This window comes from Macrotis lagotis, chromosome 2 (assembly GCF_037893015.1).
Source record: "Macrotis lagotis isolate mMagLag1 chromosome 2, bilby.v1.9.chrom.fasta, whole genome shotgun sequence".
Taxonomy (NCBI): domain Eukaryota; kingdom Metazoa; phylum Chordata; class Mammalia; order Peramelemorphia; family Peramelidae; genus Macrotis; species Macrotis lagotis.
This window is the reverse complement of record NC_133659.1, coordinates 312372872-312397738: the sequence shown is the minus strand read 5'-3', so window position 1 is coordinate 312397738 and position 24867 is coordinate 312372872. Positions and strand designations below refer to the sequence as shown.

Sequence of the window (24867 nt, the reverse complement as noted above, 5' to 3'; positions counted from 1 at the left end):
TTTTCCCCCAATTTCCCTCCCCCACCCCCACCCCCACGGAAGGTAACCTGCCAGGCGTCCCCTGGTTGCCATGGTAAACACTGACCCAAATGGAGTGTGATGGCAGAGAAAGAGACAGCGAGACGACAACAAACGCAACGGCTTTTTTTCTAATTTGATGGTAATAGACCTTGGTCAGAGGCCACAATTCTTTCTGGACACAGATTATTCTCCATCGCAGACAGCCCCAAATTGCCCCAAATTGCCCCGGTTGTTGCCCTGATGGAATGAGGAGGCCCTCGAGTCAACCGCAATCTAGAAGGGACAGTGAGGCCAAGAAACTCACCTTAACTGCAAACTGGAAGAGATTTAGAGCTCCTGCTCTCTAGTGTGAAGTTGAGGAAACAGGCTGAGAGGGGCCAAGCGACTTATAGTATCTTTTTTTTTTAGACAACTTATATTATCTTTTATATTATCTTAAACCCGCAATCTAGAAGGGACATTGAGCCTGAAGTTAGGAAACTTATCTTAAACTGCTAACTAGAAGAGATTTAGAGCTCCTGCTCTCTAGTGTAAAGTTGAGGAAACAGGCTGAGAGAGGGGCCAAGCAACTTATAGTATCTTTTTTTTTTTTAGACAACTTATATTATCTTTTATATTATCTTAAACCCGCAATCTAGAAGGGACATTGAGCCTGAAGTTAAGAAACTTATCATCTTAAACTGCTAACTAGAAGAGATTTAGAGCTCCTGCTCTCTAGTGTAAAGTTGAGGAAACAGGCTGAGAGGGGCCAAGCAACTTACAGTATCTTTTTTTTTAGACAACTTATATTATCTTTTTTTAGACAACTTATATTACTTTTTTTTTAGACAATTTATATTATCTTAAACTGCAATCTAGAAGGGACATTGAGCCTGAGGTTAAGAAACTTATCATCTTAAACTGCTAACTAGAAGAGATTTAGAGCTCCTGCTCTCTAGTGTAAAGTTGAGGGAACAGGCTGAGAGGGGCCAAGCAACTTATAGTATCTTTTTTTTAGACAACTTATATTATCTTAAACTACCATCTAGAAGGGACATTGAGCCTGAGGTTAAGAAACTTATCATCTTAAACTGCTAACTAGAAGAGATTTAGAGTGCCTGCTCTCTAGTGTAAAGTTGAAGAAACAGGCTGAGAGGAGCCAAGCAACTTAGAATCTTCAGCCTCAGTCCAGAAACATTTTATTTATTTTGAGTTTTACAATCTTCAGCCTCAGTCCAGAAACATTTTATTTATTTTGAGTTTTACAATTTTCCCCCATTTCTTGCTTCCCTCCCCCCATGCCCCACAGAAGGCAGTCTGTTAGTCTTTACATTGGTTCCATGGTATACATTGATCTCGTTGAATGTCATGAGAGAGAAATCATATCCTTAAGGAAGAAAAATAAAGTATGAGATATAGCAGAATTACATAATAAGATAAGTTTTTTTCCCCTAATTTGAAGGTAACAGTTGGTCTTTGTTCAAAGTCCACAGTTCTTTCTTTGGATACAGATGATATTCTCCATTGCAGACAGCTCCAAATTGCCCCTGGTTGTTGCCCTGAAGGAATGAGCCATCAAGTCAACTGCAATCTAGAAGGGACAATGAGGCTGAGGTTAAGAAATTTATCTTAAACTGCTAACTAGAAGAGATTTAGAGTTCCTGCTGACTGCTCTCTAATGTAAGGTTGAAGAAATGGCTCAGGGGAGTCAAGCAACTTATCTTAAACCACAATCTAGAATGCATATTGAACCTGAGGTTAAGAAACATCATCTTAAACTGTGAATTAGAAGGGACTTTAGAGATGTTTTTTGGTTTTTGTTTTTGTTTTTACAAGGCAGTGGGGTTAAATGGCTTGCCCAAGGTCACACAAATAGGTAATTATGAAGTGTCTGAGGTTCAATTTGAACTCAGGTCCTCCTGACTCCAGGGCCAGTGCTTTATCCACTGCGCCACCTAGCCACCCCAACTTTAGAGTTCTTGCTGACAGCTCTGTAATATAAAGTTGAAGAAACAGGCTGAGAGGAGTCAAGCAACTTATCTTTTTTTTTTTAGACAACTTATATTATCTTAAACTGCAATCTAGAAGGGACATTGAGGCTGAGGTTAGGAAACTTATCTTAAACCACCAGCTAGAAGGGACTTTAGAGTTCTTGCTGACTGCTCTTAATGTAAAGTTGAAGAAACAGGCTGAGTAAAGCAACTTAGAATCTTAAACTGCAATCTGGAAGGGACATAGAGGCTGAGGTTAAGAAACTTATTATCTTAAACCCTGAACTAAAAGGAACCTTAGAAGCCATGTGGCCAGACCCCTTCACTTTTGCAGATAAAGGATTAGGACTCACCACTTCTAATCAATTTGGGATCATGATTTCCTAGATTTAGAGCTAACCAACCTTTGAGATAATTTCCTCATTTTCCACAGAAAGCAACTGAGATTGAGAAAAGCCGAGTCATTTACCCTGAATCACAGCTTATAAATGTCTGAAGCACGGAATTTAGTCTCAGATCTTGACTGCCAAGCCTAGCACTTTCTCCACTAGGACACTAAGGCTAGACAGAAATAAGTGGATTAGAATCAACAGCATCTGACTTCAAATCTGGGGCTCTTACTGAAGTGGAATGGAAAGAATACTGAATTTGTATTCAAAATACTGGCTCTAGTCATGGCTCTGCCAACTTAACTGAATCTAGTAGAATTTATAGTAATAGAATTGAAGGCAGGACACTTTTTTTTTAAATCCCCAGCCCTACACGGTGCCTATAAAGTAGTAAATGCTCAATAAAGGCTGAATATAATTAATCTTGTAACCTCAGACAATTCACTTCACCCCATCTTGAGTTAGTTTCCTCATCTGTAAATGTAAAGAATTGGATTCCATAGTCTTTAAAAAACCTTTCTTGTTCTAAATCTATGAGACTATGATACGGTAGATTTTATACTCCTGGAGAATCAGGACTGTTTAATTTTTTTGCTTTTATAAACCCCATTGCTCATTAGTGTGCTAAACACATTGTAAGTTTTTAATAAAGGCTGTTAAAATGAATTATATCCTATTATTGACATAAGTTTAATATTAAAAAGGAACACTATGTTATAGCCAAATTGCTTAAAGTGTCACAGACATTTTTGGGGGACTATGGTAGAAAGATACATATGACAGTACTATTGCTCATCATTGATTGTATCTTGTTACTTTGCTAAGCTTTGTCTTCTAGCCAAACTTAAAATGACCAGTTCTTTGTAAAATGTCAATTGCCAGACAGCTTTGATATGGTGGATGAGATCTTATTTAAAGAAATCTAACTCAGTCTCAAATTTCCAGAGACAGATGATTAGTGTTAGAAGAGTGCAAAACATTTCTTTAGTATTTTTAATAACATTCATTGTTCTATGATATTCATAGCTATGTTAGATTTTTGCGCACACAAATTACTTGAAGTGTTTAAAACTTAGCAACTGGGTTTTCAGGTTGTTAAAGCAATGTTGCTTGGCAACAGAACTTACTGTAAACAAGTCTAATATACAGTGAGCATTTGCTCTGCAATTTAATTTTTAAAATGAAATGTTTTACCTGAAGTTTATTTTTGGATTCAAAGGAACCTAGGCAGCAGAGTATTCAGTTCTGTGAGTATATTGATTTATTTGTTAGGTGATTATGTTGTTTCCTACATATCTCTGGTAGTGGGGTTTGATCCAAGCACAATTTTGCCAACACTTGCAATTTTTAAGGCATGGCATCAGATTGTTTTAGGAGGACTTATTTAGATCTTGTCTTACTCTTTGATTTCAAGAAATAAGATAAGGCATGGAGACTGTATTATTGATATTATTGTGGGTTTTTTCCCTCCTCTCTAGTCATATGAAGGATGATACTGATCTTTAGGATTTTCTCTTCAAATAAGGACCTGTTGTTCTACATGGAGTAGACAGAATCAAAGTATAGATAAATTGAGTAGAATTAAAGAAATGGGAGTAGTGCTGTTTTATTTCACTTTTGTGTTTGTCCCCAATGCCTTATATGATAAATGTTTGAATTTTATTGACTATCTGTTTATTACACTATATTGGAAGATTGGAATAGCCCTGATAATGAATTCAACCTAGGTAATCATTTTAGCTTATTAATTCTGTGAAAATCTTAATAACCTTTGCATTCATTTGGCACCTTGTCAGTTTTTTTTAAAGACTATCATGTAAATGATCTTGATTTGATACTCGTAATGATCTTTTGCAGTAAACAGGGTAGATAATATCCCCATTTTTCAATTGAAGAAGCAGATCCAGAAGGGGTCATATGGTTAGTGACAGAACTAGAACTCAAGTTTTCTGATTACTTGTTCAGTGCTCTTTCGGTTATGGACAAAAGTAGCAGTACTGATTAGTCCACCCTTTGTTACTGAAGCGATTAGATATCCCAAAGAGAAGTAAGGAAAGGAGGGACAGGAGGAAAAGAAGAGGTCTAAAAGATCTACAGTGGATAATCGGCCTTTAAGGAAAAAGAACTCATCTTTTTTTTTTTGTTATTTTGAAGGAGGGGGATATCCTGGCACCAGAAATGTAAATTAACTTGGAGCAGAACAGAAAATTTTGAATTACAGACAGACTTATTATTTCTAAATTTTCTTCTTGTTTTCTGTTTGACCTAATTTTCTTTAGTGAATACAGAATTTGGGAAATCTTTTTAACATTCCTTTAGGACTAAAGTTCTGAACTGAATCTGCCTATCACTTGCAAAGTAATTTGGGGTATGTGGAAAAAACGTTGGATTGTGAGTGAGAAAACTTGTGTGCAATATTGACTCACTAACTACCTTGTGATCCTGCCTAGGTCATTTCACTTTTCTTATCTGTAAAATGTGTATATGGGGGGTGGAGGGAGGAGGGACAGAATGGGACAATGTAATTTCTAATGTCCTCACAGCTCTGATATACCATAATCTGGTGACTCAGGAGAACAGGTCCAAAGACACCTACTACTTCATGGGGTTCTTAGCCTGGGGTCTGTAAACTTGTTTATAATTGGATTACTACCAATCATATATATATATATATATATATATATATATATATATATATATATATATATATTTGTAATATACATATATCCATATATGGTATCCTTTGTTATTCTATGGATTTTTATTTTATGCATTTAAAAACTTCATTTTGTAAAGGGAACCAGAGGTTCATCAGACTGCCAGAGGGATCAAAGGCATAAAAATGATAAAGAACCTCTGTTCTGCTTGCTGCTTTGTTATGTTAAAAAGCATAAACATTTTCATTTTATTGCTATTATACTTTGTAAATTGTCCAGAATGGGTTAGATATCATAATTACTATTTTCAAATTTCTTATGCATTGTATATGTATAAATGTATGGGATGGAGCTAAACAGATTCAAATATATGTATTTTTATGTGTACATATATCTGTACTGTTGTATGTACATGCATACCTAGACACACACATTAAATGATTACTACTGAATAAAGTTCAAAATCTCATAATCCAGGTTCTTCTCAGTCTTCAGCCTATGTCTCCAGTCATCTTATTCTAACATGAACACTGCTCCCAACCACTGGGTCCATTCCCCATATAAGCCGCCTGTGCCTTCTACCTTCTTGCCTTTGCTGATTTAAACTTTTCCTTAAGCTTGGAATGCTTTCTCTGTCTTTTCCTGCCTTTCTAATTCTGCCCCAATGAAGTATGTCTCTGTGTTGCCCCATCCAGGAGCTGCCCATAGTCTAACATTGTTTGGCAGTTGGCACAGGTTACTTTGTATTGTTAACTTATCTTTTTATGTCTGTGTCCTAGATTATGTAGTCCTTGAGGCCAGTGAATATGTATTAAATATTTTTGTATCTTCAGTGCCTTATGTAACTAAATAAACATTGGGTGATGATAAATGTGAATGTCCATTTAGTTTTTTTCTTTTCTTTAATCACCATCTTTTGTTTTTTGTTTCTCTCTGTTTATTGGTATTAGAGAAAATTGAGAGTGGAAGAGGTAAAGGAGGAAGAGTCAGAAATGAAGAAAAAGGAGAAGAAAATATAAAGAAAGAGAATTTTTTAGAACTGGGAGGAAAAGTTTCTATTCCTAGAAAGTATAGAAAACTATGAAACTTTCCCATGGTAATAGCCCCAATGATGATTCCCTCAGGGTTGCTGCTCCAAGTAGATTAGGATTGGGGATGTGGCCATTCTCTCACCTCTTCATTAATGACGTCAAAAAATGCAAAATAAATAATTTTTTAAAAAAAGTAAGACTAGTGGGCAGCTAGGTGGCGTAGTGAATAAAGCACCGGCCCTGGAGTCAGGAGTACCTGGGTTCAAATCCGGTCTCAGACACTTAATAATTACCTAGCTGTGTGGCCTTGGGCAAACCACTTAACCCCGTTTGCCTTGCAAAAACAAAAGTAAAACTAGAAATTTTTGAGTTTTTTCATTTTCCTTTATGGTCATATTTTAACTATAATATTTATTAAATATCAGATTATGCTTACCTTTATATCATAAGATGAATTAAGAATTTATTTCACATCTGTTAATTTTTACATTGTTATCTCTCTCCGATTGCCCATATTTCTTTCAATTAGGCTACTGGTATCATGGAAGAAATAACTTATCAAATTTAGTAGTGCTTTTGTTTAGCCTGGGGCAGGAAAAACAAGCTTAAAGGATAAGGAAAACTGTAAACTCTTAATTACTATATGACTCATGAATTGTGAATAAGTATAAATCATAGTGTTGTGGAACCTCATGGATCATAGTCCATTTCTGTGCATCTAAAGCCTTCTCAACCCCTTTCCCCAACAGCTTTTTCTTTAAAATCTTCAGAGAAGCAAATTCCAAAATTTTACTCAGAAACATGGTTCTGCATCTAATGCTAATTGTAAAAAAGATGTATTAGCGTGCTTCTTTTTTGAAACTTATTTCGCTCACCTCAACTTTTTTTTTTTTTTTTTTTTTTTTTTTTAGATTTTTGCAAGGCAATGGGGTTAAGTGGCTTTCCCAAGGCCACACTGCTAGGTAATTATTAAGTGTCTGAGACCGGATTTGAACCCAGGTACTCCTGACTCCAGGGCCGGTGCTTTATCCACTACGCCACCTAGCCGCCCCTCACCTCAACTTTTAGAACTTTATGGTAGTTTCTTAGCCTCTATGTTGCTTGAGTAACAAATCTGCAGTCTTACATAGCAACCATTGAACACAGTAACGGTGGACTTCAGGGATTTGTCTCTTGAGTCTTTTTTGCTTTCTCCTTCCCTTGCTTTCTCTTTTTAACAAGGAGGATTTTAATAACCATTGCTGAAAGTTGTTTTGCAGCAAATGAATCATTTTTTAACTTTTTTAAGTTAAAGAGAGGCTAGGACATTTTTGGAACATAATTTGACAAAGGTTGACAAAATTACTCAATTCAAGGCACAAGTAGTAAATGTGCTTGGATAATTAAATTTTATGAATGGAAGATTAATTGCAATGTATGCAAAGAACTCATTAAGGGAAAGGTTCAGATAGAGGTTACTCATCTAAGCTGGATGTAGCAAGTTTGAGCAAAAACTGATAAATACATTTTAGGGATTGACACTTTAGCATTTGATATAGTTGAGCAAAACTAAGGAGTATGAAACCTAAGCGATCTCCCTTTTAAAGGTATATAGGGTATTGCATTTCTCTTCTGAAGCCTTAGCTCAGAAAGCAGAATTCATTTCATTTAATTCTTTATCCTATTCTAGCCTAGAAGAATAGTAAAACCAGAAACCTCTGATAGAATCATCAGCCTTTGGGACACGAATCTGGGTGTGATGTCGGTGACAGGTAGGAAGAAGTAACCTGGTGATCACAAGGTATAAGTGCCCCAGAATGGTGATTGTTGGTGCTGGGACATCTCTTCACAAGTCTGGACTTTTCATAAAGCTGAGGACTAATTTGCATATATGTACATTCATATATTATGCATGTGTGCATATATAATCCTAAGAATAAGTCTTTGATTTGATTCAGAGGCTAGATAGGAACCAGAGGACTAATTGAAATTATATTCCACATTAAAGAAAAGCCTCAACAGGTGTTTCTGTTATGATAGGAACGATATAGTTTTGAGGCTGTGTTGCTTTTTCTGTGGGTTCTAGATTTTGGCCAAATATGATAAAACTATAAAATTTATAAACTGATTATAAAATTAAACTTCTAAAAAAAAAGTAAAAAAAATATTTAATTTTTCTTTAAAGGATATAAAGTTTCTGATCAAGTCCTTAAAATTAGATTATCTAAAAGAGTTCCCTTCTCCAAATGCTATTCAATGTTTAATGAATACTACTGTAGAAGTAAAGAAGGCTTCACTCTGCAAAACTATGGAACTCTGTGCTTAGAAAAAGGGATAGGTGGTCTGACATGCATAGCATTGTCTTCTTTGTGCAAAGCCTTTTGTCCTTCAGATTTTATCTATTTAATGAAAGCCTTCTTAATAACTTGAGCTTCCGGGTATCTCTCTTACTTCTGACCTGTACCATTTAGGGTCTGTAACACTCATTTTGACATATTCTTTTGTATTTTCGGATTGCTTCATGAGCAATTGTTTTCTTGAACATAGTATAAATTCTTTGAAGATTTTGTTGTAATATTTTTATATCCTCTGGTGCAGAAACATAGTAACCTCAGAACTTGTTAAATTAAATTGAGCTCTCTGATCTAAAATCGTGGGACATTCTGGAGGAGATTTGGGATTAGAAAAACCTTACCTTTATTCATGAGCCAACACATTGTATAATACGGACTGCCAGAATAAATTCCTTCCTATTATGAAAAATAACCGTACTAGGAGACATTTATTCAGCTATTTATTCATTAGTGTTTCTCATAGAGAAGGGTAATCTAAGGCTTCCTTAGGAAGCCCCTGGCTCAGTTCCTGAGTTGAATCCATTGACTATGTATCTGTACAGATCATTTAATTTTTTTCCTGTTTCTATTTTCTCACCTGTAGAAGGAAAATCAGAGGAGCATCTTCCTAATTAGTGCAGTGGTTAAAGTCGAATGATAGAGCATAATGTTCTTTGCAGACCTCAGAACATTGTATAAATGAGAACTTTTATGTATAGGACAAGGAACTGGACATTTGAAATTCTGGGAGAGATAAGATGACTATACTAATGACTATAATTCAAAGATACCTCCCCGAAAGAGGTACAAACAAATATGGGACTATAGAGGAAGAAAAATTTACTTCTGACTGGGGGACTTGAATTTCTAAGGAAAGGGCCTGGCTGTCATCCTCTACCTCCCTGAGAATCTGAGTCAGGAGGAGCAAGGCAGGAGCAGAGCCTCCAGGGTTTGGGGCCTTTCCCACAGCCAGGCAGAAACCTCCAAGGTTTGAGCTGAGACCTGGGGGATCAGTACATTTTTGTTCTGGATGGGGGTATGGGAGGTCAGATGGAATAGCACAAACAGTTTCCTGGAAGGCAGGAAAGTTTGCATTGACTTGAGAAATGCAAGGAGAAGTTATCAGGAAAATGGAGAATGTTAGGAAATGGGATTTAGGACTGGAGGGAGAGTTTGGAAGCATTGAATGTGTTTTAAATTTAACTTTCAAAAAATTTTGATTTTCAAATTCTTGCCAACCTGCCCATCCCTCATCCATCTCTTGGGAAGGCTATATGTGAAGTGTAGAAATGTATTTTCTTATTAGTCATGTTATAAAAGATAACAGAAAAACAAAATTGAAGAAATTGCAAAAAGTCTTCTTCAAACTGCACTCAGAGTTTATCAGTTTTCTCTGTGGAGAATAGATAGCATTTTCATCATGGTTCCTTTGGAATTGTTTTAGATCATTATATTGAGACTCAGTTTCCTCATTGGGAAAATAAGGATAATATTACTCAGTGTACCTACCTCAGAGAATGACTGAGAGGGAAACAAAGTGCTAAAACTGGAGGAGACTATAGATTATCTAATCCAATCCAGCCCTTCATTTTATAGATAAGGAAACAGCCCTAGAATGGTGAAGTGACTTGTCCAAGTTTACACAGGTAACAGGGGCATAGCTGGGATTTGGATTCCTCCCTCCATTTCAGTTTCCTTTGCATAGATAATATTGGTTTGAATGTGAGATGGCTATGTGCAGGGTGTCCTACCTGTTGAACGTATAAAGATAAAAATGACTGCCAGGGCCTGCCCTCTGGACCCTTCCATTTGGTGGAGAAGTGTGTTAGAAGTTATGTCATTCACATGATGATTTGAGGAGGGAGAGGGACACTAAGAAGCAGGAGGGTTTCACAGGGCTCTGTGTCAGTGGTAGCCCTGAGCTGGGTTCTGAGGAGGGAGGCCTTACCTGTCTACTGGATAGCCAGAGCCAGGTTTGAGGAGGGTGCCAGGAGTCGGGAGACAGAGATTATTAAGTATTATATTCTTTCTGAGCTAAGTAATGGGGATATAAAGAAGGATGAGAAGCAGATTCTGTCTTCAGGAGCTTCCAGTTTGACTGGACTGTAAGTATGGTAGAATAACCAGGACTTGAACTTGGGATATTGGGAAACCTTTAAGTGTCCACATAGACCCCGACATGCTTTTTCTTTGAGGTTTTATGAATGTTTATTACTTCTTTCCTTTGTTCAATGCCTGGTTTTTCTTTCAGCCCCTCTGTTTTTCATATGAAACCCTGCTAGTATGGGTGTTAACAAACATGTTAATGATCTTCTGTAGGTGAGTAAAGTTTCATTTTTATAATGAAGAAACTGGGACCTTGGCCACCTTTTCTATTGCCTCCCCCCCCCTTTCAGTGAATTATCCTTTATCTGAGAAAGGGTAGGGGAAGAGCCCAGGTCTGAGAGCTTGCAGATCAGCTGTAGAGAGGATGTTTCTGATCTAATGGAAGCTCAGGAAGAGCCAGAATTTTAATTTGGTCCTTAGATCTCTAATACACATAGTGATTAAGAAATATTTGCATCCCTTCCCTCTAATAGCCTTGCTGTAAGTGAAGTGGGCATAGTTGAAGAATTATCTGTCCCCTCTTTTCAATGGCAAAACAATATCGGATGGTGACTGATTAGTGAGTGTCACTGTGAGGACAGAACTCTAGGTCATGCTGGTCATCTTGGAGCAGAGCTGGCCAGCATGGATGCCCTTCTTCATGCACTAGAAGGCCCAGGCCAGACCAGTAGTGGATGGTCTTGGGTAGGGTCAGAGGCAACTGCTGTCGGGGGCTTAGAATAGAGAGCCGTGGTATGGGAGCATGAGGACCTGGGCATCAGGCCACTCGGGGCTTCAGGTTCCTTCTTCATGATAGGAGGGTAGACTAGGACCAAGTAGGACCGACGGTGCAGAGACAGGGTGCAGCCCTGTCCCTGGCTCTGCTTCTAGAGAGGACCTTCCATTCACAACTGCAGTGTGCAGTAGAAGGGGAACTTCTTCAAAGCAAGGGCACATTCTGCCTTCCTCAGCATCAGGTCAGAGAGGTGTTTGACCACTGAAGAGGGGTCTTGAGCAGGGCCGTGCCTCAGGCCTGTGCTGGAGGGGAAGAGATAGAAAAGGGAAACCTGGAGGTAGAAGAGCAGCAATGTGAAGAGCTGGATTCTGAGTAAGTCTTTGTGGATGGAACAGCAAAGATCACTTATGAGAAATGGACTTGGACTCTCCAGGACTTGGTAGCAGATTGAACGGGAAGGGTGACTTAGAGATGTGGGAAATTGGTCAGCAAACATTTTAAGCACCTATGTTCCAGGCACAATGCTAGACCAAGTAGCTTATAACCTAACAGGGGGACAGCATGTATCTACTTCAATACACTCTGTCTGTTATAACTTGTCCCTTATTCCAAAGAATCACTAAGTAGAAAAAATCCTGCCATAGAATTTAGGGGCATAACACTCAAAAACTTCATTGGTGACACATAAAAAAAACCACAATGGTACAGAAACCTAAAAAAAGGTAGCACAGTTCCTGTTAAATGGTTAATAAATACTGGAGTAAATAGTGTTTGTGTCTGAGACCTTCTGAGACCTCCTGGAGAAATGGTAGAGTTGAAAGACCTTGACAAGAGGATGAGCTGGCAGCTTTAAAGGACTGAAATTCCAGTGGCTGTCCACTGGACATCCCACGGTCTTACCTATTGGTGGAGGAGAGAGTAGACAGAATGGGGGAAGACCTCTTCTCCCCATAGTTCTTAGTGCTTCCAGAGACATAGGCTAAATGTGACACTCTACCTTGAAAAGTCAGAAAGGTTGCAGTTATTGTGGAATGGTGCCATTTTCTATATTTTTGAAATCCTGCTTAAGCGAATGTGAAATTTGCAGAAATTCTCATTATACCCAAGTTGTTCTTTAATATATCAATCATGTTGGAACAAATTCACATTTTCAAAACAAGTGTTATAACAGAACTAACCACTGAAACAAAATGCATATAAGGCACCTGGAGGGAGGGACAAGGGGGAATTAGGAAAGGTTTCATGTTTCTTTTTTTTTTTACTTTTTTTTGTTTTATTAAAGATTTTATTTATTTTGAGTTTTACAATTTTTCCCCCAGTCTTACTCCCCCCCCCCCAGAAAGCAATTTGTCAGTCTTTGTTTCCATGTTGTACATTGATCCAAATTGAGTGTGATGGACTTGGACTTCTTCCTTAAGGAAGAAACAAAAAGTATAAGAGATAACAAGATCAGACAATAAGATATCTGTTTTTTTTTTATATCTAAATTAAAGGGAATAGTCCTTGAACTTTGTTCAAACTCCACGGCTCTTTCTCTGGATACAGATGAGATTCTCCATTGCAGAGAGCCCCAAATTGTCTGATTGCTGCAGTGATGGAATGAGCAAATCCATCAAGGTTGATCATCATCCCAAAGGTTTCATGTTTCAGTGATTGAATTGAGTCTTGAAGGAAACCAGGGAGTCCAAGAAGCAGCATAGAGGAAGGGGACAAGCGTTGTAGAACCTGGCAGCATATTAGGGGTGAGCAGTAAGAAGGCTGGCTTGTCTGGACCACTCAGCTTTTTGGAGAGGAGGCAGAAGCAGAGTGAAGCTCTATAATGGCATCAGAGGAATTTCTATTTGATTCTAGAGAGTAATAGGGAGTCATGGTCAGATTTGTACTTTAGGAACAGAAGTTGGGGTCTTGTGGAGAGTGCATTAGAGTGGTGAGAAATGAGGCCAGAACAGTAATGAACTAGGCCTGGGCTCAGATGGTGGCTCTGTGAGTACAGAGATTGGAGATAGCGACAGTACTGAGTAGGAGAGAAATACTCTTGTGTTTATGAACCTGGGCACCTGAAAGGATGATTCCTTTAAAAGAAACAAGGGGAGGTAGGAAAAGACTGGGTTGGAGTTGGGGGAAAGCCATATGGAAATTAAGATGCTTAAGGAAATTGTGATATGAACCTAGAGACCAGGACTGAATATATAGATCTGGGAGTTATTTGCATAGAGATGGTAATTGAACTCATAAGAAGAGTTGAAATTACCAAGGGAGAACATTGATAGAGAAGAGAGTCCAGGACAGAACCCTATTCTCCCTGTTCCAAATGGGCAGAGGATGGATGAGGTGGAACAAAGGAGAACAAGGAGTCTTTGGTTTAGGTAGGTGGAAGCAATGTCATAGAGCTGTCATAGAGGATGAGAATATCCAGGAGGAACTGTAAGACCTGCCCTGAGAAGTTAAAGATTTGACTGAGAATAAATAGGTCATTGGATCCTGCAGTTAAAAGACTGGTAGTTAGTTACCTTGGAATGAATAGTTTGATTTTAATGAGTGATTAATTTTGAAGGTAGATTATAAGGTGCTGAAATGAATGCAAGGTGTGGATAAGAGTATAGACAGGACAGTGGTTTGAGGGTATGGACATCAAGTGAAAATTTTTAAGGTTTTTGGAGATCCAGTTAGACTTCAGGGAAGGATCAAATAAGGGAACTTTGAAAATGAAAGACAGAGAGAATGATGGAAGGGGAAAACTGAAGGGGGTGGTTAGGGATGGGATGAAATATACAAGTAGAAGTATTGACCTTAGGAAGGATTATAGGGACATAGATTTGAGCCAGAAGAGATCTTGGAGGCCATCTAGTCCAGCCTTCTCATCTTACAGATGAGGAAACCAAAGTCCAGCAAGGATTTTCTGAAACCTGTATCTTTGGTAAATGGCTGAGGTGCTGAGAGCTATCTCTTTGTCAAAGATTATAGCAAAGGAAGATTGAAATGAGGACATAACAGAAGAGTTTTTAGGGGTAAACAGGTGTTTAACGGTAGACTCTTTTTCTCAGTAAAATAGGCATTGAAGCCCTCTGTTAAGAAGAAGGAATAGTGTGGACTTAGGAGAAGGGGTTTGGAGCAGCTACTGTGGGAAATGTATAGTGTCAATTAGGAAAGAACAAAAAGTCTATTCTATAGCTGTGAACGGACATTTGAAATATTTGTAGTGGGAAAGAATTCACTGTCTTTGCAGTAAGGAATAAGATGCAGACTGTTGTTTGGAGATGCAGGCAGAAGGGACCCATCTTCGTTCCTTTGCAGCAGCAGCATCTTCCACAGTATGTGTGGGATGGTGGGAAAACTGTCGTGAATGCTTCCTCCCAGAGAAGTGAGACTTTAAAACTTTGTGTGTGATTTTGGGCTGTACTCAGGTTTTCTGCACGTCAGAATTAGGGAAATAGTGTTGGCTATATTTGGATCTCTCTGTTAAGCTATGGAAGGAACATTAAGTGTTTATTATCAAAAACCCTCTAAGCGCACATGACATCATTCACAAGGTACAAAAGAGGAACTAGAAGGGGAGGTAGTACATGTGGAAGTCCCTTCTCTTTTAGGGAGTTGTTGTTTTGCTAACATCTGTGAATTAGAAACTAAGTTTTGCCTTAAAAGAATGTTGCTTTTGAGGGCAGTAAGTAATAAATTTAATTTGGGCCAAAATTTTTCCTTCAGGAATCTCTGAAATTTTAAATCATTGAGAAAGTAGTGTTCATATCTACTATAGAAATTGTTATACAAACTAGTCCTTAGGAACACAACTGTTATTTAGTAAATAATTTCTTTATTATTAAATGAATTCTTTTATTAAATGAATTAATTACAAAGGCATCAAAGAAATAGAATTAGTCAATCAACAAACATTTATTGAATGCCTACTATGTGTTGTATTGGGGATACAAAAATGAAATAGAACCTGTCCTCAGAGAACTAATATTCTATCAGAGGAGACCATGTGTATATCCTGGAGGAGGGAAGAATGCACTAGGCAATGCCTCCTGGAGAAGATGGCACTGGAGCTGGTCTTTGAAGAAAATAAGAATTTGAAGACATGAAGGTGAAGAGTTTATTATAGGCATGGCAATTTCTCAGAGAAAAGATGGGGGGCAAGGATGTATGTGGAAAACAGCTAGGCTGCTGAGTACTTGGAGGTGTATAATATTTATTAAGATTAAAAAAAATTAGATTGACAACAGATTTTGAAAGAGTTTAAATGCCAAACGAACTGTATTTACGTTTGACCCCAAAGTAATAGGTAGTCACTAGAGTTTATTAAATAGAGAAGTAATATGGTCAGATTTGTGCTTGAGTATCACTTTGACAGCTGTATGTATGATGGAGATGGATGGATGGATGGATGGATAGACAGACAGACAGATAGAAGTGCCATCGAAGATAAGGAAAAATGTCATAGCCAGCATATATTAGACTTCACATTTCTATATAACTTTAAGATTTACAATACACTTTTCCCCCTAGTGCTCTCTTGAAGTAGATAATAGTATGAAGTGTTTTACACAAAAGAAAACTGAGCCTCGGTGAAGGGAAATACTAAAGTCACCTGGATTAGTAACTGCTATCAGTCCTTGAATTCTAGCTGAATTTCTGGCTCCATATTCTATGCCCATTTCTTTTTTTAATTTTCTCCCTCCTTCCATTTTCCTGAGCCTTCCCATCTCACCCCCTTTGACTTGCTCTGTTTCCAGCCAGGACTGATTTGCCTTAGACCAATTCACCAGAGTTGCATGATTTCACACAGGCTTTTGTTCTCCTTTAACTTGAAGCTTCTGAGGTCTAAGATCTTCCAGTGTGTCTGCTCTGTACCACAGTCGTCTTACTCAGGGTGAATGAATCCAATAGTTTCCCAGTGGTTGTTGCTGCCTCTGGTTTCTCCAGTCCTTTCTTCATGTGCAAAGTGACTTCTTAAACCACAGACCTGACCATGTCATTTCCCTCTTTACTCAGAAGCACTTTTGACTTTTGTTTAGCATTTAAATTTGCTATTTGTATTAATGTTAGTTTGGGAAAGGCATCAGGAATTTATTGAAAGTCCCATGTGACTTCAGACCAAAAAAAATAAGTCTTGAAAGTTTCTGATATGAATCTTAGTCTATGAAAATCTGTTTGTTCCCTCATAAGGGTGCCATCCTGAGCACTGGCCTACTCAATTGGGCTCCATTTCCCTCTCTTGTTTTTGCTCAGTTTGTTTCCCTCTTTGTAATTCATTCCCTTCTCACTTCTGCCTTTCAGAATTCTTAGCCTCTTTCAATACTCCTATAAGAAGTCTTTCCAGTACTCCTAATTGCTAGTTGTATCCCTCCCCCTGCAGTGACCTTATATTTACTCTATATTTTATATCTATTTGCATTGTCTCCCCTTAAAAACATATCTATTTTGTAATAGTATCTTATTTTTTTTTCCCAATTGCATGTCAGGACAGTCTTTAGCTTTCATTTTTGCACTATTTTGAGTTTCTCCTTTTCTTTCTCCCCTCCCTTCTTCCTAAAACGGTAGACCATTTGATACATGTTCAATATGTGCTATTGTGAAAAATGTGTTTCCATAGTAGTCACAATTGTGAAAAAAGAAACAGATGAAAAAGAAAAAAAATAGCCACAAGAAAGTATATAGTAATTGAAGAAAATATGCTTTGATCTACATTCAGAGTCCATCCTTTATCTAAATAAGGCTAGCATTTTCCTTCCTGAGTCCTTGTTCTTGTCTTGGATCCTCACCCAGTGTTGCTGAGACTGTGTACCATGTATTCCTGGTTCTACTCAGTTCATTTTGCATCAGTTTGTACAAATCTTTCTGGAAATCTGCTTGAAATATGCTTGTTCATCATTTCTTATTGTAGTCTTCCATTCCATTCATTTATCACAGCTTGTGCAGCCATTCCCCAATTGATAAGCATCCCCTCAATTTCCAATATTTTGCCATCACAAGAAGGGCTACTATAAATATTTTGGCATATATAGGTCCTTTTTTTCTTTTTTTTTTATGAGCTCTTTGTAAGCTGTACTGCTGGATGAAAAGGTATGCTCAGTTTGGTTGCAAACTTTGGGCACAGTTCCAGACTGCTTTTCCAGGAAAATTGGATCAGTTCACAACTCCACCAACACTGATTAAATGTCCCTATATTCCCACATTTTCTCCCAACATTTTCTTTTTTTTTTGTCATATTAACCAGTCTGATAGCTATGAGTTGCTACCTCAGTTATTTTCATTTACATTTCTCTAATCAATAGTGATTCAGATGGGACAACTAGGTATCACAGTGAATAGAGCACTGGCCCTGGAATCAGGAGGACCTGAGTTCAAATCCAGCCTCAGACACTTAATAATTGCCCATTGTGTGACCTTGGCAAGTCACTCTTAAACTAAGCAAAAACTAAGGAAAAAAAATAGTGATTCAGAGCATTTTTTCATATGCTTTTGAGTTCTTCATCAAAAAACTACTTGCTTATCTCCTTTGACCATTTATCAATTGAGGAATGACTTGCATTCTTAAAAATTTGACTCAGAGAAGTGACTTCTGTTAGAGAAACTTGTGTAAAGATTGTTTTCCAGGTTTTTGCTTTCTTTCTAATCTTGGTAACATTGGTTTTGTTTCTGCAAAGATTTTTTAATTTAATATATTATCTGATTTTCTTTTTTTTTTGTAACTTGCCTATCTTGTTTAGCTATGAATTCTTTCCTTCTCTATAGATCTGATAGGTAGACTATTCCTTGCTCTTCTGATTTGCTTATGATGTCATCCTGTATGTCATATACCCATTTTGGCTGTATCTTGGTTTATGGTATGAGATGTTTTGCAATATTGTTTTCCAGTTTCCCAGCCTATAACTTGTATAACTTTTACTTTTAGAATTTGGATCCTCTACCACTTGGTGTATGTATGTATTTATATTGATATTATTTTATTGTCTGTGATACCTTTTAGCAAGATGTCATTTACTTCCTTATTTCTATTTTTGCTTTTTGCTTTGTCTGAGTCATCCTCAACCCTATTACCTTAAATAAATATAAAAAATAATAGATTCTGTTCTAGCCCATTACTTTTACTGTGTGTGTGTGTGTGTGTGTTTCAGTTTTGTTTTTTGTAAACAATATATTGTAGGTTTCTGGTTTTTGATGCACTCTGCTGTGTTATGGGAGAGTTCATTCCATTTACATTCCTGTGAATCCTATTTTGCCCCTAGTTTGTTCTCTTTCCTTTTATCCATTTCCTCTTTGACAGTTGTTTGCTTCTGTCTAGTCTGCCATCTCCCTCCCTTTACTTGATCTTCTCCCCTCCTGCTTTCCTGTCAGATAAGATAGATTTCTATATTCAACTGATTTGAACCAATATCAACAAGAGTAAAGTTTATCCTCCCATTTCAGTGTAACAGGTTTTTCGTGCTTCTTTAAGTGAATTAGTTTGTCCCATTCTACCTCTGCCTTCCTTCTGCACCCAGTTTTTTTTAATGTCTTTCAAATTCACTTAACCCTCTGACTATGTGTATTCCTTCTGATTGTACTATTGGTGGCATAATTTTTAAGAATTCATCTTCCCATGTAGAGATGTAAACAGTTCAACTGTATTGAATTCTTTGTTTGCTTTTCCCTTTTTTCCCTTTCTAAGCTTCTTTTGGGTCTTGATATTGGGGATCAAATTTTTTGTTTAATTCTGGTCTTCTCCTTATGAAAGTGTAGAATGACCATTTTTTTCCCCTTGAAGTGTTATGCTTAATTTTGCCAGGTTGGTCATTTGTTAGTCTTCCAGAATGCCCATGACCTCTGGTCTTTTAATGTTGCAGCTGCTAAGCCCACTATAATCCTAGTTGTGACTCCTCAATATTTGAATTTTCTTTCTGGCCACTTGAAGTATTTTTTCTTTTTTCCTTGACCTGATAGTTCTGAAATTTGGCTATAATGTTCCTTGGAGTTTTTACTTTAAGATATCTTTCCCAAGGTAATTGGTGAATTTTTTTCAATGCCTATTTTCCCCTCTGGTTCCAGAGATATAATTGAATAATTTCTTGAAAGATGTAGTTCAGGTCTTCTTTTGATTATAACTTTCAGGTAGCCCAGTGATCCTGACATTGTCTCCTGTGGATCTATTTCCCAGGTCATTTGTTTTTCCCATGAGGCATTTTACATTTTTTTCTATTTTTTTTTTTCATCTTTTTTAAGTTTCTTTTTTTAACTCTTCGTTGAGTTCTTTCTGGTCTTGAGACCACTTCCTGTTTTTCTTTGGGTTTTGCCCATAACTGTTTTGACATTGTTATCCTCTTCTGAATTTATATCACTATAATAACTTTCTATGGTCAAATTCTTTTCTTTTTCTTTTTCTTTTTGGCTTATTTTTGCTCATCTTTTTTGGCCTTTTCCCTTTCTTTTATTTTAACTGCTTTTTTCTGTTTTTTTTTTAAATTTATTACAGTAATCTTATTGTGAGAGTAATCATAAATCCCTCTACCCCCATAAAAGATGAGAAACCTCAAGAGTAGTGAGAGAGGGGAAAAAAAGTGTACTTCAGTCTGTGTTAAGATTCCAGTAGCTCTGTCTCTGGGATGAGTTGCCTTCCCCATCATAGCTACCAGAGAAGTTGCTTCAATATTTTTCCCACAGTTGCTATCACTTGCTGTATTTCCCTCTACTCTATTCCTCGCTACTCTCATCTATTCCATTCATTCTCTCTCTCTCTCTCTCTCTCTCTCTCTCTCTCTCTCTCTCTCTCTCTCTCTCTCTCTCTCCCCACTCTCTCTCTCTCCCGCTCTCCCTCTCCCTCTCCCTCTCCCTCTCCCTCTCCCTCTCCCTCTCCCTCTCCCTCCATCCTGTCCTTGCCCAGAAGTGTGTTGTTTCTGAGTACCCTCTCCCATGATCTTCCCTCTTTTCTATTACCTCCTCCCCCTTCCCTCACCCATTCCCCCTTATCCCCTTATTTTTCCCCAGGGTAAGATAGATTGCTATACCCCATTAAGTGTGTATGTTATTTCCTCCCTGAGCCATTTCTGATGAGAATGAAGGCTCACTCATCCCCCCCTCACCTTCACCTCTTCTACTCCATTGAAAAAGCTTTTTCTTTACTCTTATGTGAAATATCTTAGCCCCTTCCTCCTCTCCTTTCTCTTCCTCCCAGTACTTTCTTTTACCACGCATTGACTCCATTTTATTACTATGTTATACCATTATATTCAGCTCCTTCCTGTGCCTTGTCTATATATTCTCCTTCTAAATGTTCTTATAAATGAGAAAGTTCATGAGTTGTCATTATCTTCCCATGCAGGAATACAAACAATTCAATATCATTAGGTTCCTCATGGTTAGTCCTTCTCTTCCACCCCCTCTATGGTTCGCCTGAGTCCTGTACTTGGGAGATCAAACTTTCTGTTTAGCTCTGGTTGTTTCAGTAGGAAAGTTTGAAAGTCCATTTTTTTCCTCCTGAGAGAGGATGTTCAGTTTTCCTGGGTAGTTGATTCTCGGTTGTAAACCAATATCTTTTGCCTTCCGGAATATCATATTCCAAGCCCTTAATGTAGAAGCTGCCAGATCCTGTGTAATCCTGACTTTAGAGCCATGGTAGTTGAATTGCTTGTTTCTGGCAGCTTTTAGTATTTTCTCATTGACTTGGGAGTACTGGAATTTGTCTATAATATTCATGGAAGTTTTTCTTTTGGGATCTCTTTCAGGAGGTGATCACTGAATTCCCTCAATTTCCATTTTACCCTCTGCTTCTAGGATCTCAGGGCAATTTTGCTGAATTATTTATTGAAAAATGAAGTCTAGGCTCTTCCTGGTCATGACTTTCAGGTAGCCTAATAATTTTTAAATTATCTCTTCTGGATCTGTTTTTGAGATCAGTTGTTTTTTCCCAATGAAATATTTCACATTTTCTTCTAATTTTTGGTTCTTTTTTTGGTATAGTTTTATTTCTTCCTGAGTTTTCACAAAGTCATTAGTTTCCTTTAGTTCTATTCTGCATTTGAAGGAGTTATTTTCTTCAGAGAACTTTTTTTAAAATTTATTTTTATTAAAGATATTATTTGAGTTTTACATTTTTCCTCCAGTCTTGCTTCCCTCCCCCCTCCCTCCCACAGAAAGCACTCTGTCAGTCTTTACTTTGTTTCCATGTTGTACCTTGTTCCAAATTGGGTGTGATGAGAGAGAAATCATATCCTTAAAGAGAAGTCTAAGAGGTAACAAGATCAGACAATAAGCTATCTGTTTTTTTTTTCCCCTAAATTAAAGGGAATAGTCCTTGCATTTTGTTCAAACTCCACAGCTCCTTATCTGGATACAGATGGTACTCTCCTTTGCAGACAGCCCAAAATTGCTCCCGATTGTTGCACTGATGGAATGAGCAAGTCCTTCAAGGTTGAACATCACTCCCATGTTGCTGTTAAGGTGTACAGTGTTTTTCTGGTTCTGCTCATCTCACTCAACATCAGTTCATGCAGATCCCTCCAGGTTTCCCTGAAATCCCATCCTTCCTGGTTTCTAATAGAACAATAGTGTTCCATGACATACATATACCACAGTTTGCTAAGCCATTCCCCAATTGAAGGACATTTACTGGATTTCCAATTCTTTGCCACCACAAACAGGGCTGCTATAAATATTTTTGTACAAGTAATGTTTTTACCCTTTTTTCCTCATCTCTTCAGGGTATAGACCCAGTAGTGGTATTGCTGGGTCAAAGGGTATGCACATTTTTGTTGCCCTTTCGGCATAGTTCCAAATAGCTCTCCAGAAGGGTTGGATGAGTTCACAGCTCCACCAACAGTGTAATAGTGTCCCAGATTTCCCACATCCCTTCCAAACAATGATCATTATCCTTCCTGGTCATACTGGCCAATCTGAGAGGTGTGAGGTGGTACCTCAGAGAAGCTTTAATTTGCATTTCTCTAATAATTAATGATTTAGAGCATTTTTTCATATGGCTATGGATTGCTTTGATCTCCTCATCTGTAAATTGCCTTTGCATAGCCTTTGACCATTTGTCAATTGGGGAATGGCTTTTTGTTTTAAAAATATGACTCAGTTCTCTGTATATTTTAGAAGTGAGTCCTTTGTCAGAATCATTAGTTGTAAAGATTGTTTCCCAATTTACTACATTTATTTTGATCTTGGTTACATTGGTTTTATCTATGCAAAAGCTTTTTAATTTAATGTAATTGAAATCATCTAATTGGTTTTTGGTGATGTTCTCCAACTCTTACTTAGTCATAAACTGTTCCCCTTTCCATAGATCTGACAGGTAGATTAGTCCTTGATCTTCTAATTTGCTTATAGTATTGTTTTTTTTTATCTCTATGTCCTGTAACCATTTGGATCTTATCTTGGTAAAGGGTGTGAGGTGTTGGTCTAATCTAAGTTTCTTCCATACTAACTTCCAATTTTCCCAGCAATTTTTATCAAAGAGCGAGTTTTTATTCCAATGGCCAGAGTCTTTGGGTTTGTTGAACAGCAGATTACTATAATCATCTCCTGCTTTTACACCTAGTCTATTCCATTGGTCCACCACTCTATTTCTTAGCCAATACCAAACAGTTTTGATGACTGAAGCTTTATAATATAATTTTAGATTGGGTAGGGCTAAGCCACCTTCTTTTGCACTTTTTTTTTATTAAGCTCCTGGCAGTTCTTGACTTTTTATGTCTCCATATGAATTTACTTACAATTTTTTTTAACTCATTCAAGTAATTTTTTGGAATTTTGATTGGTAGGGCACTAAACAGATAGTTTAGTTTTGGTAGAATTGTCATTTTTTTATTATATTAGCTCTACCTATCCATGAGCAGTTGATATTTTGCCCAGTTATTTAAATCTGATTTAATTGGTGTGAGAAGTGTTTTATAATTGTTTTCAAAAAGATTTTGAGCCTGTCTTGGCAAATAGACTCCCAAATATTTTATATTGTCTGAGGTTACTTTGAATGGGATTTCTCTTTCTAGCTCTTCCTGCTGTTTCTTGCTAGACATATATAGAAAAGTTGAGGATTTATGAGGGTTTATTTTATAACCTGCAACTTTGCTAAAATTGCTAATTGTTTCTAGTAGTTTTTTAGATGATTTCTTGGGATTCTCTAGGTAGACCATCATGTCATCTGCAAAGAGTGAGAGTTTTGTCTCTTCCTTCCCAATTCTAATTCCTTTAATTTCTTTTTCTTCTCTAATTGCTGATGCTAACATTTCTAATATAATATTGAATAGTAGTGGTGATAATGGGCACCCTTGTTTCACCCCTGATCTTATTGGGAATGCCTCTAGCCTCTCCCCATTGAGCATAATGCTTGTAGATGGTTTCAGATAGATACTACTAATTATTTTAAGGAACAGTCCATTTATTCCTACACTCTCTAGTGTTTTTAATAGGAATGGATGTTGTATTTTGTCAAAAGCTTTTTCAGCATCTATTGATATGATCATATGATTTCTGATAGGTTTGTTGTTGATATAATTGAGTATACTAACAGTTTTCCTAATATTGAACCTACCCTGCATTCCTGGAATAAATCCTACTTGATCATAATGTATTATCCTAGTGATGACTTGTAATTGTTTTGCTAAGATTTTGTTTAGGATTTTTGCATCTATAGTCATCAGGGAGATAGGTCTATAATTTTCTTTCTCTGTTTTTAACTCTTCCTAGTTTAGGTACAGAGAACTTTTTTATCTCCTTTTCCAGCTGGCCAATTCTGCTTTTTAAGGCATTCTTCTCCTCATTTGCCTTTTGTGTTGCTTTTTCCATTTAGCTCAAACTAGTTTTCAACATCTTATTTTCCTCAGTATTTTTTATATTTCCTTCACCAAGTTGTTGATCTTGGTCTTCATGATTTATCTGCATCACTCTCATTTCTCCTCCCAGTTTTTCCTCTACCTCCATTAATTGCTTTTTAAAGTCCCTTTTGAGCTCATCCATAGCCTGACCCCATTTTCTATTTCTTTTGGAGGTTTTAGATACAAAAGCTTCATGTTTGTCATCTTTTGAGTATGTATTTTGGTCCTCCATGGGATCAAAGTAATTTTCTGTGGTCAGATTCTTCTTTTTCTGTGGTTTGCTCATTTCCTATGACTGATGTACTGCGCTTCCAAGGCTTTGGGGTTTTTTTGGGACACCCCACAGGGACTTTAATTCCTCCAAGGTTTCTGATTGCTCTCTTGCCTGTGTTCAGACCCTCCCCTCTGCCTTGGAGTTGTGAGGAGGTTCGCTGCTCAGCTATGGTGGTGTTGTGCCCTGCCCTAGGGAGAGCAGAGAGACCTCTGCAGTCTCCCCTGACCCTGTTACTGTCCATGGACTGAGAGCTCTGGACATGCTGGGTGACTCTACCAACTCCCGCTGCAGGTTCTCACCGCATGGCTGCTCTGAGGCTGGAGCTCCACTCTACATTGACTTTGGTGTGGGAGAGTTCTTTCACCACCTCTTCAGGCTGTCCCCAATGATCCCTGGGCCAAGAAGTCTGGAAACTCCCCTCTGCCACATATCCAGGTGTCTGGTCCAGCTGTGCTGCACTGTGGCTGCAGCTGTGCTGCGGCTTTTTTCCAACCCCCCCCCCCCCCCCCATCCAGTGGAACAGACCTTTCCTGTGGAACTTCTAAGTTGTCTTGAATTGGGAAATTGTTTCATTCAATCTTTTTGTGGGTTCTTCCCCTTT

At 37.7% G+C, this 24867-nt stretch overlaps 1 protein-coding gene across 7 annotated transcripts in view; it reads left to right on the top strand.

Annotated features, from left to right (window-relative positions):
- CEP83 (centrosomal protein 83) overlaps positions 1-24867 on the top strand; it is a 120814-nt gene that overhangs the window by 361 nt on the left and 95586 nt on the right. For 2 of the 7 annotated variants that reach the window (XM_074226598.1, XM_074226592.1), the window contains exon 2: positions 7738-7819. The exons of 1 other annotated variant lie outside the window; for it this stretch is intronic. The gene's annotated coding sequence lies outside the window, so the exon portion shown is untranslated. 4 more of the 7 variants (XM_074226594.1, XM_074226595.1, XM_074226597.1 and 1 more) reach the window with 4 other exon arrangements.